Source organism: Balaenoptera borealis (assembly GCF_965194805.1).
Source record: "Balaenoptera borealis genome assembly, chromosome: 4".
Lineage (NCBI taxonomy): Eukaryota > Metazoa > Chordata > Mammalia > Artiodactyla > Balaenopteridae > Balaenoptera > Balaenoptera borealis.
Window position 1 is genome coordinate 24,340,656 of NC_138861.1, and position 7,997 is coordinate 24,348,652.

Genomic DNA, 7,997 nt, shown 5'->3' on the forward strand with positions numbered 1-7,997 from the left:
GTTAGGGGTCGGTTTAGGGAACGGGTTATGGTTAGGTTACGTGTTAATGTTAGGGTAGGGGTTAGGGTTAGGGTACGCGTTAGGGTTAGGGTAGTTATTAAACCTATCCCACTCTCTAGATACCCCTTAGCACGTAAAGGAATATTATTTGGGGGTCCAGCCATGGAGAAGAGTTTAGACACTAAGGTAAGATAAGGAACACACCCATTATAAAGAAATCACATTAGGATTCTCTTTTTCAGCTGTTCCTTAAAACACTAGTGCTTAGGATATCTATTGGAGGCAGAAGCAGTCAAGGGTAGCCTAGGGTTAGGGTTAGGCTTAGGGTTAGGCTTAGGGTACGGCTTCGGGTACGGGTTCGGGGAGGGGTTCGGGTACGGCCTAGGGTATGGGTTAGGGTTAGGGTTAGTGTTAGGGTTAGGGCTCGGTTTAGGGTACGGGTTAGGATTAGGGTACGTGTTAGGGTTAGGTTAGGTGTTAGGGTTAGGGTACGCGTTAGGGTTAGGGTAGTTATTAAACCTATCCCACTCTCCAGATACCCCTTAGCACGTTAAGGAATATTATTTGGGGGTCCAGCCATGGAGAAGAGTTTAGACACTAGGATAAGATAAGGAACACACCCATTATGAAGAAATCACATTAGGATTCTCTTTTTCAGCTGTTCCTTAAAACACTAGTGCTTAGGAAATCTATTGGAGGCAGAAGCAGTCAAGGGTAGCCTAGGGTTAGGGTTAGGCATAGGGTTGGGCTTAGGGTACGGCTTAGGGTACGGGTTCGGGGAGGGGTTCGGGTACGGCGTAGGGTATGGGTTAGGGTTAGGGTTAGGGTTAGTGTTAGGGCTAGGGCTCGGTTTAGGGTACGGGTTAGGATTAGGGTACGTGTTAGGGTTAGGGTAGGGGTTAGGGTTAGGGTACGCGTTAGGCTTAGGGTAGTTATTAAACCTATCCCACTCTCTAGATACCCCTTAGCACGTAAAGGAATATTATTTGGGGGTCCAGCCATGGAGAAGAGTTTAGACACTAGGATAAGATAAGGAACACACCCATTATAAAGAAATCACATTAGGATTCTCTTTTTAAGCTGTTCCTTAAAAACTAGTGCTTAGGAAATCTATTGGAGGCAGAAGCAGTCAAGGCTAGCCTAGGGTTAGGGTTAGGCTTAGGGTTAGGCTTAGGGTACGGCTTAGGGTACGGGTTCGGGGAGGGGTTCGGGTACGGCGTAGGGTATGGGTTAGGCTTGGGGTTAGGGTTAGTGTTAGGGTTAGGGCTCGGTTTAGGGTACGGGTTAGGATTAGGGTACGTGTTAGGGTTAGGGTAGGGGTTAGGGTTAGGGTATGCATTAGGGTTAGGGTAGTTATTAAACCTATCCCACTCTCTAGATACCCCTTAGCACGTAAAGGAATATTATTTCGTGGTCCAGCCATGGAGAAGAGTTTAGACACTAGGATAAGATAAGGAACACACCCATTATAAAGAAATCACATTAGGATTCTCTTTTTCAGCTGTTCCTTAAAACACTAGTGCTTAGGAAATCTATGGGAGGCAGAAGCAGTCAAGGGTAGCCTAGGGTTAGGGTTAGGCTTAGGGTTAGACTTAGGGTACAGCTTATGGTACGTGTTCGGGGAGGGGTTCGGGTACGGCGTAGGGTATGGGTTAGGGTTAGGGTTAGGGTTAGTGTTAGGGTTAGGGCTCGGTTTAGGGTACGGTTTAGGATTAGGGTACGTGTTAGGGTTAGGTTAGGGGTTAGGGTTAGGGTACGCGTTGGGGTTAGGGTAGTTATTAAACCTATCCCACTCTCTAGATACCCCTTAGCACGTAAAGGAATATTATTTCGTGGTCCAGCCATGGAGAAGAGTTTAGACACTAGGATAAGATAAGGAACACACCCATTATAAAGAAATCACATTAGGATTCTCTTTTTAAGCTATTCCTTAAAACACTACTGCTTAGGAAATCTATTGGAGGCAGAAGCAGTCAAGGGTAGCCTAGGGTTGGGGTTAGGCTTAGGGTTAGGCTTAGGGTTCGGCTTAGGGTACGAGTTCGGGGAGGGGTTCGGGTACGGCGTAGGGTATGGGTTAGGCTTGGGGTTAGGGTTAGTGTTAGGGTTAGGGCTCGGTTTAGGGTATGGGTTAGGATTAGGGTACGTGTTAGGGTTAGGGTAGGGGTTAGGGTTAGGGTATGCATTAGGGTTAGGGTAGTTATTAAACCTATCCCACTCTCTAGATACCCCTTAGCACGTAAAGGAATATTATTTCGTGGTCCAGCCATGGAGAAGAGTTTAGACACTAGGATAAGATAAGGAACACACCCATTATAAAGAAATCACATTAGGATTCTCTTTTTCAGCTGTTCCTTAAAACACTAGTGCTTAGGAAATCTATGGGAGGCAGAAGCAGTCAAGGGTAGCCTAGGGTTAGGGTTAGGCTTAGGGTTAGACTTAGGGTACGGCTTAGGGTACGGGTTCGGGGAGGGGTTCGGGTATGGCGTAGGGTATGGGTTAGGGTTAGTGTTATGGTTAGTGTTAGGGTTAGGGCTCGGTTTAGGGTACGGGTTAGGATTACGGTACGTGTTAGGGTTAGGTTAGGGGTTAGGGTTAGGGTACGCGTTGGGGTTAGGGTAGTTATTAAACCTATCCCACTCTCTAGATACCCCTTAGCACGTAAAGGAATATTATTTCGTGGTCCAGCCATGGAGAAGAGATTAGACACTAGGATAAGATAAGGAACACACCCATTATAAAGAAATCACATTAGGATTCTCTTTTTCAGCTGTTCCTTAAAACACTAGTGCTTAGGAAATCTATGGGAGGCAGAAGCAGTCAAGGTTAGCCTAGGGTTAGGGTTAGGCTTAGGGTTAGGCTTAGGGTACGGCTTCGGGGAGGGGTTCGGGTACGGCGTAGGGTATGGGTTAGGGTTAGGGTTAGGGTTAGTGTTAGGGTTAGGGCTCGGTTTAGGGTACGGGTTAGGATTAGGGTACGTGTTAGGGTTAGGGTAGGGGTTAGGGTTAGGGTACGCATTAGGGTTAGGGTAGTTATTAAACCTATCCCACTCTCTAGATACCCCTTAGCACGTAAAGGAATATTACTTGGGGGTCCAGCCATGGAGAAGAGTTTAGACACTAGGATAAGATAAGGAACACACCCATTATAAAGAAATCACATTAGGATTCTCTTTTTAAGCTGTTCCTTAAAACACTAGTGCTTAGGAAATCTATTGGAGGCAGAAGCAGTCAAGGGTAGCCTAGGGTTAGGGTTAGGCTTAGGGTACGGCTTAGGGTACGGGTTCGGGGAGGGGTTCGGGTATGGCGTAGGGTATGGGTTAGGGTTAGTGTTAGGGTTAGTGTTAGGGTTAGGGCTCCTTTTAGGTTAAGGGTTAGGATTAGGGTACGTGTTAGGGTTAGGTTACGCGTTAGGGTTAGGGTACGCGTTGAGGTTAGGGTAGTTATTAAACCTATCCCACTCTCTAGATACCCCTTAGCACGTAAAGGAATATTATTTCGTGGTCCAGCCATGGAGAAGAGTTTAGACACTAGGATAAGATAAGGAACACACCCATTATAAAGAAATCACATTAGGATTCTCTTTTTAAGCTGTTCCTTAAAACACTAGTGCTTAGGAAATCTATGGGAGGCAGAAGCAGTCAAGGTTAGCCTAGGGTTAGGGTTAGGCTTAGGGTTAGGCTTAGGGTACCGCTTAGTGTATGGGTTCGGGGAGGGGTTCGGGTACAGCGTAGGGTATGGGTTAGGGTTAGGGTTAGGGTTAGTGTTAGGGTTAGGGCTCGGTTTAGGGAACGGGTTATGGTTAGGTTACGTGTTAGGGTTAAGGTAGGGGTTAGGGTTAGGGTACGCGTTAGGGTTAGGGTAGTTATTAAACCTATCCCACTCTCTAGATACCCCTTAGCACGTAAAGGAATATTATTTGGGGGTCCAGCCATGGAGAAGAGTTTAGACACTAAGATAAGATAAGGAACACACCCATTATAAAGAAATCACATTAGGATTCTCTTTTTAAGCTGTTCCTTAAAACACTAGTGCTTAGGATATCTATTGGAGGCAGAAGCAGTCAAGGGTAGCCTAGGGTTAGGGTTAGGCTTAGGGTTAGGCTTAGGGTACGGCTTCGGGTACGGGTTCGGGGAGGGGTTCGTGTACGGCGTAGGATATGGGTTAGGGTTAGGGTTAGTGTTAGGGTTAGGGCTCGGTTTAGGGTACGGGTTAGGATTAGGGTACGTGTTAGGGTTAGGGTAGGGGTTAGGGTTAGGGTATGCGTTAGGGTTAGGGTAGTTATTAAACCTATCCCACTCTCCAGATACCCCTTAGCACGTAAAGGAATATTATTTGGGGGTCCAGCCATGGAGAAGAGTTTAGACACTAGGATAAGATAAGGAACACACCCATTATGAAGAAATCACATTAGGATTCTCTTTTTCAGCTGTTCCTTAAAACACTAGTGCTTAGGAAATCTATTGGAGGCAGAAGCAGTCAAGGGTACCCTAGGGTTAGGGTTAGGCTTAGGGTTAGGCTTAGGGTACAGCTTAGGGTACGGGTTCGGGGAGGGGTTCGGGTATGGCGTAGGGTATGGGTTAGGGTTAGGGTTATGGTTAGTGTTAGGGTTAGGGCTCGGTTTAGGGTACGGGTTAGGATTACGGTACGTGTTAGGGTTAGGTTAGGGGTTAGGGTTAGGGTACGCGTTGGGGTTAGGGTAGTTATTAAACCTATCCCACTCTCTAGATACCCCTTAGCACGTAAAGGAATATTATTTCGTGGTCCAGCCATGGAGAAGAGATTAGACACTAGGATAAGATAAGGAACACACCCATTATAAAGAAATCACATTAGGATTCTCTTTTTCAGCTGTTCCTTAAAACACTAGTGCTTAGGATATCAATTGGAGGCAGAAGCAGTCAAGGGTAGCCTAGGGTTAGGGTTAGGCTTAGGGTTAGGCTTAGGGTACGGCTTAGGGTACGGGTTCAGGGAGGGGTTCGGGTACGGCGTAGGGTATGGGTTAGGGTTAGGGTTAGTGTTAGGGTTAGGGCTCGGTTTAGGGTACGGGTTAGGATTAGGGTACGTGTTAGGGTTAGGGTAGGGGTTAGGGTTAGGGTACGCGTTAGGGTTAGGGTAGTTATTAAACCTATCCCACTCTCCAGATACCCCTTAGCACGTAAAGGAATATTATTTGGGGGTCCAGCCATGGAGAACAGTTTAGACACTAGGATAAGATAAGGAACACACCCATTATGAAGAAATCACATTAGGATTCTCTTTTTCAGCTGTTCCTTAAAACACTAGTGCTTAGGAAATCTATTGGAGGCAGAAGCAGTCAAGGGTAGCCTAGGGTTAGGGTTAGGCATAGGGTTAGGCTTAGGGTACGGCTTAGGGTACGGGTTCGGGGAGGGGTTCGGGTACGGCGTAGGGTATGGGTTAGGGTTAGTGTTAGGGTTAGTGTTAGGGTTAGGGCTCGGTTTAGGTTAAGGGTTAGGATTAGGGTACGTGTTAGGGTTAGGATAGGGGTTAGGGTTAGGGTACGCGTTGGGGTTAGGGTAGTTATTAAACCTATCCCACTCTCTAGATACCCCTTAGCACGTAAAGGAATATTATTTGGGGGTCCAGCCATGGAGAATAGTTTAGACACTAGGATAAGATAAGGAACACACCCATTATAAAGAAATCACATTAGGATTCTCTTTTTAAGCTGTTCCTTAAAACACTAGTGCTTAGGAAATCTATGGGAGGCAGAAGCAGTCAAGGGTAGACTAGGGTTAGGGTTAGGCTTAGGGTTAGGCTTAGGGTACCGCTTAGTGTATGGGTTCGGGGAGGGGTTCGGGTACAGCGTAGGGTATGGGTTAGGGTTAGGGTTAGGGTTAGTGTTAGGGTTAGGGCTCGGTTTAGGGAACGGGTTATGGTTAGGTTACGTGTTAGGGTTAGGGTAGGGGTTAGGGTTAGGGTACGCGTTAGGGTTAGGGTAGTTATTAAACCTATCCCACTCTCTAGATACCCCTTAGCACGTAAAGGAATATTATTTGGGGGTCCAGCCATGGAGAAGAGTTTAGACACTAAGATAAGATAAGGAACACACCCATTATAAAGAAATCACATTAGGATTCTCTTTTTAAGCTGTTCCTTAAAACACTAGTGCTTAGGAAATCTATGGGAGGCAGAAGCAGTCAAGGGTAGACTAGGGTTAGGGTTAGGCTTAGGGTTAGGCTTAGGGTACCGCTTAGTGTATGGGTTCGGGGAGGGGTTCGGGTACAGCGTAGGGTATGGGTTAGGGTTAGGGTTAGGGTTAGTGTTAGGGTTAGGGCTCGGTTTAGGGTACGGGTTAGGATTAGGGTACGTGTTAGGGTTAGGGTAGGGGTTAGGGTTAGGGTACGCGTTAGGGTTAGGGTAGTTATTAAACCTATCCCACTCTCCAGATACCCCTTAGCACGTAAAGGAATATTATTTGGGGGTCCAGCCATGGAGAAGAGTTTAGACACTAGGATAAGATAAGGAACACACCCATTATGAAGAAATCACATTAGGATTCTCTTTTTCAGCTGTTCCTTAAAACACTAGTGCTTTGGAAATCTATTGGAGGCAGAAGCAGTCAAGGGTAGCCTAGGGTTAGGGTTAGGCATAGGGTTAGGCTTAGGGTACGGCTTAGGGTACGGGTTCGGGGAGGGGTTCGGGTACGGCGTAGGGTATGGGTTAGTGTTAGGGTTAGGGTTAGTGTTAGGGTTAGGGCTCGGTTTAGGGTACGGGTTAGGATTAGGGTACGTGTTAGGGTTAGGGTAGGGGTTAGGGTTAGGGTACGCGTTAGCGTTAGGGTAGTTATTAAACCTATCCCACTCTCTAGATTCCCCTTAGCACGTAAAGGAATATTATTTGGGGGTCCAGCCATGGAGACGAGTTTAGACACTAGGATAAGATAAGGAACACACCCATTATGAAGAAATCACATTAGGATTCTCTTTTTCAGCTGTTCCTTAAAACACTAGTGCTTAGGAAATCTATTGGACGCAGAAGCAGTCAAGGGTAGCCTAGGGTTAGGGTTAGGCTTAAGGTTTGGCTTAGGGTACGACTTAGGGTACGGGTTCGGGGAGGGGTTCAGGTACGGCGTAGGGTATGGCTTAGGGTTAGGGTTAGGGTTAGTGTTAGGGTTAGGGCTTGGTTTAGGGTACGGGTTAGGATTAGGGTACGTGTTAGGGTTAGGTTACGCGTTAGGGTTAGGGTACGCGTTGAGGTTAGGGTAGTTATTAAACCTATCCCACTCTCTAGATACCCCTTAGCACGTAAAGGAATATTATTTCGTGGTCCAGCCATGGAGAAGAGTTTACACACTAGGATAAGATAAGGAACACACCCATTATAAAGAAATCACATTAGGATTCTCTTTTTAAGCTGTTCCTTAAAACACTAGGGCTTAGGAAATCTATGGGAGGCAGAAGCAGTCAAGGATAGACTAGGGTTAGGGTTAGGCTTAGGGTTAGGCTTAGGGTACCGCTTAGTGTATGGGTTCGGGGAGGGGTTCGGATACAGCGTAGGGTATGGGTTAGGGTTAGGGTTAGGGTTAGTGTTAGGGTTAGGGCTCGGTTTAGGGTACGGGTTAGGATTAGGGTACGTGTTAGGGTTAGGGTAGGGGTTAGGGTTAGGGTACGCGTTAGGGTTAGGGTAGTTATTAAACCTATCCCACTCTCCAGATACCCCTTAGCACGTAAAGGAATATTATTTGGGGGTCCAGCCATGGAGAAGAGTTTAGACACTAGGATAAGATAAGGAACACACCCATTATGAAGAAATCACATTAGGATTCTCTTTTTCAGCTGTTCCTTAAAACACTAGTGCTTAGGAAATCTATTGGAGGCAGAAGCAGTCAAGGGTAGCCTAGGGTTAGGGTTAGGCATAGGGTTAGGCTTAGGGTACGGGTTCGGGGAGGGGTTCGGGTACGGCGTAGGGTATGGGTTAGTGTTAGGGTTAGGGTTAGTGTTAGGGTTAGGGCTCGGTTTAGGGTACGGGTTAGGATTA

At 46.6% G+C, this 7,997-nt stretch overlaps 1 long non-coding RNA gene across 1 annotated transcript; it reads right to left on the reverse strand.

The window, feature by feature from the left end:
* Nucleotides 1–4,202: 4,202 nt before the first annotated feature.
* LOC309627752 lies at nt 4,203–7,156 on the reverse strand. The gene is made up of 2 exons (XR_014243941.1): nt 6,813–7,156; nt 4,203–4,286 (listed from the first exon to the last, which is right to left on the reverse strand). It is a non-coding gene; the product is annotated as an uncharacterized lncRNA (long non-coding RNA).
* Between the last annotated feature and the right edge of the window lie 841 nt (nt 7,157–7,997).